This window comes from Canis lupus, chromosome 18 (assembly GCF_048164855.1).
Source record: "Canis lupus baileyi chromosome 18, mCanLup2.hap1, whole genome shotgun sequence".
NCBI lineage: Eukaryota > Metazoa > Chordata > Mammalia > Carnivora > Canidae > Canis > Canis lupus.
Genome location: NC_132855.1, coordinates 38736589 through 38749719, shown reverse-complemented (window position 1 = coordinate 38749719; position 13131 = coordinate 38736589).

Genomic DNA, 13131 nt, shown 5'->3' with positions numbered 1-13131 from the left:
GTGCGTAGTGGTCTTCATTCTTTTCTCATTCTGATGGGCATGTTTTGGTATTTCATGGTGGTTTTAATTTGCACTTCCCTCATAAGTAATGATGTTGAGTACCATTATTTATTGGCCATTTGCATATTTGGTTTTGTGAAGTGGCTTTTTAAGCCCTTGGTCCATTTAATTGAATTATCTGTTTTTTTTCCTGATGATTTAAAGGAGTTTTGAAAATGCATCTCATCAGTCTATTTTGCAAGAATTTAAAAACCTATATGTAATTAGCCAAATACACTTTCATCATATCTAAAGCTAAGAATTGTATTTAATATGTTGTTAGCTGTTGAAAAAGTAGCTCATTATTTAGCAGTTCTGTGCCAGCCTTGCCTCTTTCACAAATATGACAGTCCTGAACTAACGATGACATGATCTTTGTTCAAGCAAAGGGCTCACTTTTCCTTCCTTCCTTTCATTTTCCCCTGCCCCTCTACTCCTTCCTCCCTCTGTTCTTCCTTCCATCTCTCCTCTTTCTTCCTTCCTGTGACAGTTTACATTTATACAATAACTTCATACTGAGTTTCATTGAGAGAAGTTTGCTCTCAGTTCCTAGATTCCAACGTCTTTTCTGAGAACACTGTATAAACAGCTGGGACTCACGTTTATGTAAATAACCATATTGGAATTACCTTCTGATGTTGCTTTCTGAGCACTATTTTTCATGAGAGTCATTTAAAACTACTTTGAAAACCCATTTGAGAGACACAAACTACCAAATATATGCTCGTTGCAGAATTTCAAATGAATTATATAATACAAACATATCTATAAAATGCAGAAGAACAAATCATACTGCCCTTCCTATGTAGGTGCACACTTGGTAAAGTGCACATGATACATCAACCTTTAGAGCTACACAAATGATAAATGCTTTCATTACAAAACCATTCTCTGGGTTACAAAGGAATCTATAATAATTCACATAATGCTCTTTTGTACCTCTATGTTCTTTTTGCTCATTCTGTTTCATTTGTTTTTTTACATGGCAAGCTCCCTAGCTATGCTTAAAACATAATTTTACTTACAGAAAATGATTTGTACATAAACTTCATAGCAAAGTATTGTATCAAACAAGCTCTCTCTGTAGAAAGAGAATACTTCTCAGACATCACTAGGAGGGAGCTTCCTGTAAGTGCTTTCTCTCAGTTGTGGCAAATGGATTTCCACTGATCACTCCATAATGCCAACTCTGGTGTCACATAATGTTGGCAAAATAGCAGAGGGTGGTCAAGCAATCCACAGAATTCTACTGTCCCTCCCAATTCATGTATTTTTTACTGCTGGATTCCAAGTTAATGGAGGGCGGGGGGAGAACCATATTTGAAATGAAAACTATAGTCTAATGCTCAATTTGATTGCTGAAATGGCCCAAGGTAAAAGGTGTTGAAGGTGTCTCCATAATTTTAAACCTCACATTATGGTATGAATACAGAAAGAATACAGAGCCACTTGGATTACTGACTGCCAGTGAGAATATGCAATTCATTTGGTGAGTTTTGCTCCAAAGGAAAACAGAGAAGTAGTATAGTAGGTGGAGGGGGATATGGAGTCAAGAAATGATTTTTTTAAAACGATTTATTTATTTATTTTAGAATATCAGGGGAGGGATAGAGGAAGAGGGAGACAATCTTCAAGCAGACTCACTGCATGAGTGCAGAGCCCAACAGAGGACTCGATCCCAAGACCCTGAGATCATGACCTGAGCCAAAATCAAAAATTGTATACTTAACCAGCTGAGCCACTCAGGCTCCCCAACAAATGACTGTTTTAAGTTGGAAGAAAAAACAACATATTTGCATTGATCTAGTAAAGAGGGAAAATTTGGTGATGCAGAAGAGGGGAGAGAATGGCCCAAGCGACATCCGCAAATGGTAAGAGGAAGCAGAATCCTATGGGCAGGGGAGGGGCTGGCCTTACAGAGGGACACAGAACATGTATTCAAAACACGTCTAAGGAATGAATGACTTGGCATGTAGGGATTTATTTTCAGTTTCATATTTATTATTAAATAGAACCTCAATGTGGTATAGTGATTAAAAGCAAAGACTTGGGAGACCAAGAGATCCTGCAATACCTTGCTCATTAAAAAATTACTTAGACTCTCTTTGATACAGTTTATGCATCTGTAAAGTAGACATAATAATTGTACTTCCCTCATGGAGTTGTTGGCACTATTAAATTGACAAAATTTGTGAATTGCCTTTCAACGTGGTTGGCACGTAGATAGGGACCCCAAATGGTAACTGCTAGTATTAGCATTACCTTTGTCCTATAGCAGCAGCCCTGGGTCCCCAGAGCTAGGACTCCAGAGTGAATGCCATACAAAGCCAATGTGTACTCTGAGAGGAACACAGAGATCTCTCTTCCTTCTCTGGCATTTCTTGCTGCAGTAGTGCAGAACACACATTCTTTATGCCAGCATTACAGGCATGTACTTGCCTGAAAATTCTGCAGGAGAGGTTCCTGAGAGTGATATCTCCTCCTTTTGGAGTCTTCCCCAGAGCAGAGCAGATTGCAGGACTGAGGCAGACTGCCAGAGAGCAGGCAGGGTAAAAGGGAGAGAGGGGAAGGAGATTGACTCCACTATAGAGGTAACTCAGACCATCCTGAGTAAGTGCTTGATGCACATTTACTACCATTCCCCAGGAATCTGAAAGCCCACACAAGGCATGGTGTAAACCTGAAAGTTAATTAGCAATATTAACAAAAAGAGGCTAAATTTTAGTCTGTTCATATAATTAAGTAAATATTTACAATTTACCAAACTGTATGTATTAGCCTGTCGATCAATATTCCTCGTCAATAGTTGTTAGAGTCTTTATTTTGACAGACTATGTAGTAACATCTAAAACACTAATTGAGCTGTGACTAACACTTCATTGCTGATAATTTTGGTTGCTTTAGGGACAATATTAGAAAAAAACAAATCATGTAGTTCTAAATCTGCACTGAGCAATTTATTAAGTATGAGGTTCACATTCCAGGAAAATACCAGTGAAGGAAGGGAACCAAGGGTAAGATAGCCAGAGGAAAGAGAAAACTATGGCCTATCTCTTGATTTGAAAAAAAAAATCAGCACATGTAGGAGTCGCTGAGAATTAAAAGACTTCACAAAATTTCCATGACAACATCCCAAGGGCAAGTGATATAATTAAGAGTATGTTACATGTATATTGTCAGATATAATCATATCAAATTTACCGTTTCTGGTTTTCGTACTGACTACAATGCCTGCCAGTTGATGATAACATCCCTTAGTTCAGTAACTGAATAGTGCCTGGCAAATTATAAATACTCAGCAATATTTAACTTTGTGTCATAAATTTATCAGAAGGCTCATCTTTAATCAACATCTTCACACAGTTAATGTCACAATCAAATCATAGGATTTTCTTAAATTAACTTTTTAATGTTTAACTTCTAATTATGAATGTTTTATTATCCTTTTCTGGGGTTGGTCTTTAGTTGTAATATAACTGTCCTGGTTCTTTTCTATCCTTCATATCATATCATGATGACATGGAAAGAAGATATCTAGAGATAATTTTTTAAAAGACTTTATTTATTTATTTAACAGAGAGAGAGCATGCCAGAGAACATAAATGGGGGGAACAGCAGAGGGAGAGTGAGAAGCAGGCTCCCCACTGAGCAGGGAGCCTGACTCATGGCTCAATCCCAGGACCTCAGGATCATGACCTGAGCTGAAGGTAGACATTCAACCAACGGAGCCACCCAGGGGCCCTCTAAAGATAATTTTCAAGGCTAAAGAGCTCTTACTTACTACTAAGTCTTACATGTTTTGGTACTTGTCAAAGTATCAGAGGTTGGCCAATTCTTGAAGGATCAAGCTGCAGCATGGCATCATTGATCGGCTTCTTATATTCCCCAAAACTAGTTCCTGAATTGCCTCCATTACAATATCAAGAGGTGGCATGACATGTGTCAAATCCCCCTCTAGAGTCAATGGATACACACGTATCAACTGGGCAGAGTTAGAGGATTTTATGTATGCTACTTAATCCTTTTAACCACTCCATAAGCTCTGTATGATTATATCCATTTTGGTGAGATAACAACTGAAGAAACAGGCTCAGAGAATCTAAGTGAATGGTTTGCCCACCAAATTGGCAAAATGAGATTATACACCACTATTTTCTCACAGATCCAGTGTTCGCAGTGTTTCATCACTTTAGTCACAAAACTTACTTTTTTTTCTTGTGGGATAACACATACCAATGCTTCATATTTCTTGTCCTGCTTTTGGCTATGGATGGACTCATTCATTCATTCATTCTTTCTTTTTTCATTCAATGAATATATAGAGAGCACCTACTAGGTTCTAGAAACTTAGGGGTACACTGATAAATAAGAGATATTGTGGTTCTTGCCCTTATGGAGTTTATGTTATAGTGAGGATCAGACACCAAACGAGGAAATACCATATGAGATGAGTGTTGCCAAGACACTGGGGGAGGGAATGAGATTCTAAAATGGGGGAGACCTGGCTCAGGTCATCTTTGAGATGTCATTGAAAGGCTTACATCATGACTCCATCTTGTAGTGGTACCACATTTGCAGAAATAGCAGTCTGACTTTTACAAATCATTGAAAATTGACATTTTAGTGCAGCTTATTGACAAAATGCCAAAAAGGGATTTTCCATAGATCATATGAGGAAGTTTTACTAAGCACATACTATGTATGACATATAGCATTCTTAGGAGGTAGAAATGACTAACGACTGTTTTATAATGGAGTGGTTTGAGCCACAAGGAGATTAAATAACCACCCAAGGTTATATAGCTGGTAAGTAATGGAAACTGGATATAAACCCAAACACTATGACCACTAACCACTAAGTTGTATTACTACTCAGAAAGCAACCTTTCATAAAATCTCTTTTCTTTTCTCCCTCTACCCTTTACATGTAAAGTAACCCTCAAATTATTCCCCAAATATATGCACCTTGTTTTTCTTACTCCAATCTACCTTCCCAAGTTTAGGCCTTTTAAGGGACAGCAATTTATTGTCTTTGGCTTTTTTTCTCTCCATTGTCAACTGATCCATTACTCCTGTCGCCACAGAAAGGGAAGATCTAGATGTACAGTAAGAGAGAGTCCCTGTCTTATTATTATTTTTTTTTTATCTTTGATAGTCACAGAGAGAGAGAGAGAGAGAGAGAGGCAGAGACATAGGCAGAGGGAGAAGCAGGCTCCATGCACCGGGAGCCTGACGTGGGATTCGATCCCGGGTCTCCAGGATCACGTCCTGGGTCAAAGGCAGGTGCCAAACCGCTGCGCCACCCAGGGATCCCCGAGAGTCCCTGTCTTAGAAATTATGTGTGTGTGTGTGTACACGTGTGCACATGTGTATGGATTGTGTGTGGGCAAATGTGTTTTCCCCTTGAACATGAAGAAGAGGACATTTTGGTCTATTCACTGGCAAATGCTTTATAATTTCATCATATTGCTCACCGTCAGAGGAGTTGGAATTATTAGTGAGGCCAGGAGTGAGAAGACGGAACCATCATAGGAAAAGCGAAGTTTCAAGGAGCTGAGAGCAGAGCATGGAGCAAGAGAGGAATTGAAATCTGACCAAAGTGGCAGGGATAGGAGAGCCAGTATGGTAAGCAAAAGCCAGATTGTGAAGACTCTTACATGCTTTGGAATTGATTTTAGACTATCTTTTCTGCACGTGGTATGGAGAATTGAGCTAAGAGGCTATTGTAGAAATTAAACCCTAAGTGATTGTAACTTGGACCTGGGTAGTGGTAGTGGCAAGCAAGGGAATCAACATTGAGGCAGCATAACTAGAAAGGATTTGTGTTTGATTGGATATAGATTATGGGGAAGAGTGAGAAGTTAAAAATGACTCTCCAAAATCTATGACTTAAAAGTCTACAGGAGAGGGAGAAGCCATTTAATAAGATATAAGAGAACAGAGGGAATAGTTTTTCTTGGTTTGTATGCTGCTTGTACTCAATCAGTTTAGCTTAGTTGGAACTACATTTGTGAGACTCCACTTCTCTGAATAGTTCTAAATTAGAGGTCACAAGAGCCACTCTGCTTGAGATTTGAAAAGCAGAAGTGAAGTAAGTAGCAGCCTTTCTTTTTATGCTGGAAGTGATGTGGAGGCACCAATGGATGTTTCAGCTCACTTATGTTGTCCCTTTTCTACAGGTATACCTTGTTAGCCTGGGAGCAGCAGCTGGGCTTGTGGTAATTGCACCTACTGGATCTTCCTTTAGCCTTTCAGACTCCTGGATGAGATGCCTGTGTAGCTCCACAATGCAGCTTCTATTACAGGGCACTTGTATCGAGCAAGTTGGAGTCTTGGAAACAATGAGAGACCGGTGTGGGTTCCATCTATTCCTGGTGGGTTCTAGCACATCTTTATGTGTTTTAGTCTCCCCCTGTTCTCCCCTCCTTCATGTCCATCTTTCCTTCCCTGCTGACTTCAGGCTCCAGCACCAAGTGTAAAAACAACAGCATCACACAACACAGATGGTTCAACCCAGTTGAAGTTCCCACAACTCCATCAACTGGAATCACTATAATAAACATCTTATCTGTCACGACTAGTGGTTCTATGTCTCTGATGAACCCTGATTGAGACATTGTGTTAGAGGGAAATCCATTGAGTCTGGTCCATACTGAATTTGAAGGGCCTGTGAGATAGCCAAATAGAGATGTTAAACAAGGAGCTGGATATTCAGTTCTGGGAACCAAAGATGATAAGAATTCAGAAATCATTATCATATAGTAACAATGGAGGCTGTGGAAGATAAATACTATATCTGCTCTTTCTCTCCGATTCCTGGCAAAGAGCTTCAAAAACCCTTGGAATTTCCCAAATGATAGGACTCTCTTTGTTATGCTAACCTTGTGACTCATGGTGGGCCTCTAGATAGCTTCAGGACAGAGGTTGGTCACCAGAAAAACCAACTACATAATTAGACAGTTTTAACCTCTAGCCTGCCTGACCTCCAAGGAGGGGAGAAGGGCTGAGGATTGAGTTTTAATCACATGGTCAATGATTTAATCAATCATCTCTACATAACGAAAACTACTGAAAGTCCCAATAAGAACACTGGACACCAAAGTCTGGGAGCTTCCTGGTTGATGAACATGCTGATGTCCTGGGAGGGTGACACACTCTGAATCCATGGGGAAAAGGTGTGGAAGCTGTGCATCCAGGACTCTTCCAGAACTTGCCTTATGTGTATCCTTTATGATACAAATGTAAGTATTGTGTTTTCCTATGTTTTGAGAGTTACTTTAACCAACTGTTAAAACTGAGGGGGAACACAGGAACCCTGAAATTTGTAGCCAAATCAGTCAAAAGGGTGAGTGGCCTGGGGTCACCTAAAACTTGAAGCTGGCATCTGAAATAAGAGCAGTTTCATGGAGGAATGTGACCTTAACCCTGTAGAGTTTAACTCTGGGTAGTCAGAGTCTGAATGGAGTTGTAGTAAAGCCTGTTGGGGTGGAAATGGGACAGAGGTCATGGACAGAACTGTTGTAATGAGAAAACTTTCGGGAAGACCACTCAAACACAAAGGACTTGGTAGCCTTCTCTGTGAAAAGCCATAGCCCTTCTTTGCTAACTCTGAGGCTCATCAGGAAGGGCCTGGGTTGGAAGGAGACAGCACTGTGGTGGTCTGCTGCCTTGATGGACTTTCCACAGGTTGGGGGCCTTCTGCATTGTAACACAAACACTGTACATCTTTTGGTCCGTGAGTAACAACGGCTTCATTTCAATTTGTGAAGATGCATAAACTGCAGGTTATTTACTTTTCATTTTGTTCTTCCAGAAATATCCAGTTTGTTCCTGGCATGAACAAACAACCTGCCCTGTATGCTTGGCAGGGGTGTGTGTGTGTGTGGGGGGGGTGTGTGGGGGGATGGATTGTGGGAATGTGACAGATGAAAGAACAGTTAGTGGGTGCCGTGAATCATATTACTTATTGAAATTCTGCCTCACAAAATAGCTTTTCTGAGCAAATGTGAATGCATTTTCTCAGTTAATTAAGCCAAATGCATAGTCAACAATTTGTGGTCTTTCCTGGAGTCATTTGGGGCTTATACTCAGCCTTTGCATTTGGGGAAGTTATCCATGAATAATTTAGTATCTTGGAATGTTACCTGAGAACTAAGACTTTGGGCTACTAATTAGCCACCCAGACACAAGAAGTTTTTTGTGTTTTTCTTGCTATTTTCATATAAGCATAATCATGCAAGACCTTTTCCCTGAGGAATAAATACCTTTAGCAGTATTTTACAATACTGCATGTGGGCTTTCACATGTAAGTGGCTTCTCCAAACTGGCCCTCTCCTCTGTAAAAGTGGATAAAAAGGGCCTCCTAGGTTTGTTGTAAGATTAATTACAAGAATGCATATAAAGCTCTTAGCACAGGCCCAATATATATTAAGTATTAGTAAATAACCTTATTTATATTATGCTTATGAGTGGGCCATCAGCAAACAATTTTCCTGAAAAGGCTGTGTGGTTCATGAAGAAGATAATTTATAGAATAAATTGCTCACAACACTTAGGAGGACGAGAAAGATTGAGCTGACATTTTTTCTGTTCCATGGTGGCTGCAGACTTTTTTTCTGGGGAAACATTGGGATAGGCACTGTGTGGATAAGAATTGATGTCTGGGAGCATACCCATACCTCTCCCAGAAAAATTAGTTCTAACACGTATACATTTCATTGGCTAGTGAGGTAAGTTCTAAAGATGACATTTTTTTCTTTTTTTTTTTTAATTTTTATTTATTTATTATAGTCACACAGAGAGAGAGAGAGAGGCAGAGACATAGGCAGAGGGAGAAGCAGGCTCCATGCACCGGGAGCCTGACGTGAGATTCGATCCCGGGTCTCCAGGATCACGCCCTGGGCCAAAGGCAGGCGCTTAACCGCTGCACCACCCAGGGATCCCTGACATTTTTTTCTTGAAGTATCTTACCATCATAAATTAGAAATAAGTTTCAGTTAGTACTCTGAATACTAGGTTTTTTTTGTTTTGTTTTGTTTTTTGTTTTTTCTTAGCCCCAAGAAGGCACTTTTAGTTGCAAGGAGCCTTCTCATTCAGGGTAGCTAAAGCAACAACACCTTAGGCAACAGGAAGGAGAGGAATCTGAAAACAGAGACGGAAATATGCAGCCCCAGGGGCTGGTCAGCATCACAGCAGATGTAGGCACTTCTGCCCCTCCTCCTATTAATGTCATTTTTGCTGATCTTTCCTTTCCTGTCCTTCCTCATTTGCCTATTGTTTGAATCTTTCAACAAAGGTTGAATTCCCAAAGAGAATGTCCCCTTGGTCTATTGATCGTATCCCAGTCTGTGGCAAGCTCTTTATGGCTGCCCATGGCACAGGCACAGGACTAAGAAGTATGAGCCCCATTTCTTTGATTCGGCTTTGGATAATGTCTGAGATGGTGACAGAGGTGACAAATCTCAACAGGCAGTGGAAAAAGAATCTTGAACAAATAGACTCCGGGCTTAGGGACTCTATTCTCAAGCAGCTAGCTTTTCCATCTCTTTTAACATCAGGGTGGATGTCTGGAGTCTATTTATAAATCACCTACCTTAAAGACCCTCAGAACATAAGCACTGGGCAGGTTAGAATGAAGATGCTTGCTTGTTAGATTTATATCTTTTCTGTATCATCATGAGTGCTGGCTACTTTATCTGCAAGAAATTTCCTGAGAGACTAACTACAACGATTTATTGCTATCTAGCCCTTAACCTTGAGTCTACGATATTGTTTACTTACTGAATTTGGGAAATTACAGTTTCTCCTTGTGTGTTCATTAGGGAAAACTATTTTAAATGTACTCAGTGACCTTCTGGGAGTTGATGCTTGGTTGCCTTACAGATCATGTCATCGTTAAGTCAGTCTCTACAGAAACCTGTTCAGGTTCTCTTGGACTTGGGCTTGAGGGCAGGCCACAAGCACCTGTTGTTTTCCCTATATGGTGATGGTATGATTACAAGTGACTGCTATGCTTGGTTGAGTAGCTTTGAAACGTCTACTGCTTCCACTGCTACCATCCTGGCCCAATTCATCAACATCTTTGGTCTGGATTTTCACCAATCTGTGTGATCTCTACCCTTGCTTTCCTGTAGTCTGTACTCAACACAACCGCCAGAGTGATGCTGTCAAGTTAGTCGGCTCTGATTCTTTCATTGCTTCCCAGGTCTCCCACAACAAAACCTACATACCTCTGTGGCTGTCATGGCCCTGCCCTTGAACCCTCTAACCTCTTCTTCCACTTCTCTCCCCTTGCTCCCTCCATCCTAACCCATCCTGACCTTGCTGTAGTTCTTCAGACATAGAGAGATACTTCTGCCTCAAGTCTTTTGCACTTCTTGGAATGCTCCCTGCCCAGATACCTATATGGTTCCCTTCCTTCTCTCTTCAGGTTTTTACTCAAAGATCACTTTCACAGTGTGACCGTTCCCTGACCATTGTATTTAAAATGTAATACCCTCCCCAGCTCTATGACGTGAATCTTTTTATCCTCCTTTCCTGCTTTATTTTTCTTTATAATAATTATCATAAACTAATGTATACATATTTTGCTTATTTTGTTGCCATCTCCTTTCCCTCATTAGTTGGGGATTTCATTAGAATAGGGATATTTTTCTGACCAGACCTTGCTCACTACTGCTAAATTCCTAGCACCTAGAACAATTCTTGGTACATAATAGGCTCTCAATAAATGTTTGATGAATAAATGAAAAAGATAGTAATCTCAACTTTTTCCTTAACAGAGGTTACTGGGCTTCCTAGCATTTGGTTGATCTTATGTTGGATGCCTTGCAAGATCTGTGATAGGACTTTATCTAACAAAGAATGTGGCAGCACCAGGATTTATCTAAGTGTCCAAAGATACAGTTTACATTGTGATTAAGCCAAAGTTATGGGAAATTATACTTCTCAGGAAAATAGGCAATGTTGAATTTTATCTTGTGCAGCTTTCAAACTACATCCAGGAGCATTCAGGGTCCTACAAGGAGATGGAATTAGGTTCACACTTGTGGTCTTACAGATGATCATTATTGATTACAAGCTGGTCTACTAAGACAAGAGCTGGGTCAACTCAAACTGATTCCCATCCCTGGAAAAAGAGCTCAAGACACCTCTGATCCCAAGTCTGGAGCAGAGCTCTGGATTGTTGGTAGATCCAGAAGCTCCTAGAAAGGAATGCTTTGAGGGAGTACAAGAAGACCTCCTGTTTATACACCTTCCATGTCAACTTTCATAACATCTAGAATTCCACCATGAGGAATCTATCCCTGTTAGATCTGGAGATTGTTTTGTGATTCTAAAGAGTATCTTAAGATGCTCTTGTGCCCAGAGCAGATAATATATGTAGTAATATTTTATGGAAAATGTCCATCCTTAACAACTAGCTTTTAGGAAAATTACAGAAACTGATTATTGGCTAAGTACTTAGAGGGAGGACAGAAAGAGTAGGAGGTAGTTAAAATCAGGGGAAAAAATAATCCTAATATAAGAAAACTTAACTCCTAAAGAAGAATTTCTGTACCTGGTGTTAGGTCATAGGCATATATATATAATCTAAAGTACCCTATTGGGAAGGCAGGAGTTCTTCTGCTGGAATTATTTTTTTGATAATTGACATAGCCTTTTGTCAAATTTTGCTTTGGTACAGGTCTTTAAAATCTTAATCCCTAGATTAGAACCAATGGGACACAAAGGCATACATAATCTTCCATGTATGAGATGAGTCTTTAGGGAGATACTTCAGTTTACAGAAAGGCATTGAAAGTTAAGAGAATGGGGCACCTGAGTGGCTCAGTTGTTGAGTGTCTTTCTTTGGCGTAGGGTACGATCCTGGAGTCCTGGGATCAAATTCCTCATCAGGCTCCCCATAGGGAACCTGCTTCTCCCTCTTCCTATGTCTCTGCCCCTTTCTCTGTGTCTCTCATGAATAAATAAATAAAATCTTTAAAAAAAAAAAAAGAGAGAGAAATTTAAGAGAACAAGTTAGCTCTCAGTAAAGTAAGAAGGTGGAATTAAAGCACTCCCTGGTATATGTGAGATTTGCACCTTGCACAACAGCCGTTTACCTCTAAGAGTCACATGGAACTTTATCCACAGAGGCATCTGTGGATATTTTTTATTTATTCCCCCTAAAGAAACAGATCTTTGTCTCTGAGCTAAAAAAGACTGTTCCCAGTGGAGTGTAAGATCAGGAAGGCACAGTTGGAAATTGGACTCTTGGGGATGGCAGGGCTAACAATGTTAGTGAGTTCTTTGAGGGGGTAGGGGTTGCTACCCCTTTTCTACTTGTAGATAGGGAATGACAAAGAAAGGGGACCTACTGGGGATAAGTAAAGAATTCTCTACAGGGTGATGGATTTTGCGTAAAGAAAGAGGGAAAGTTATTTGGTAATTCCACTTCTTCTACCTCAATCAATATCCACTCCATTTTTTTTTTTTAGTCAAATGTGAAATTCAAAAGCAATGATTTTTTTGATTATTGGTATTTGAATAGGCTATAGATAAAAAACTTTTTCCCTCTGCTTCAAAAACAATTTTGACCTTTAGAATTACTTTATAAGCAACATTTATTTATGCTTGAGATATGAAAAATACAGAGAACACAGGAAATAAAAAATCATTCATAATCCCATCACATAATATTTTGATGTTTATATTTCAATGTTTTTTATATACATTCTTTAGAAAGTAATGTGATTATGCTGCATATCCTATTTTATGATTTTTGCTTCATGCACTGAAAAATAATGATCTTTTCCTACATCATTAAATGTTTTCCTAAATAGTGTTTAACAGCTACATAGAATTTTAACACATGCAAGCATCAGTATTTATTTAACTATTCGCCTAGTGGACATTTAGATTTTCTTTTTATTGCAATGTGACATTTGCTCTAATTTAATTTAATTTTATTTTATTTTATTTTTTTTTGTATACAGCAATCTCATTTTTATTTTTTTTATTGGAGTTCAGTTTGCCAACATATAGCATAACACCCAGTACAGCACATTTTAGAACAAGAAAAACTCTGAATTGATCCTCGTTAACTTTATT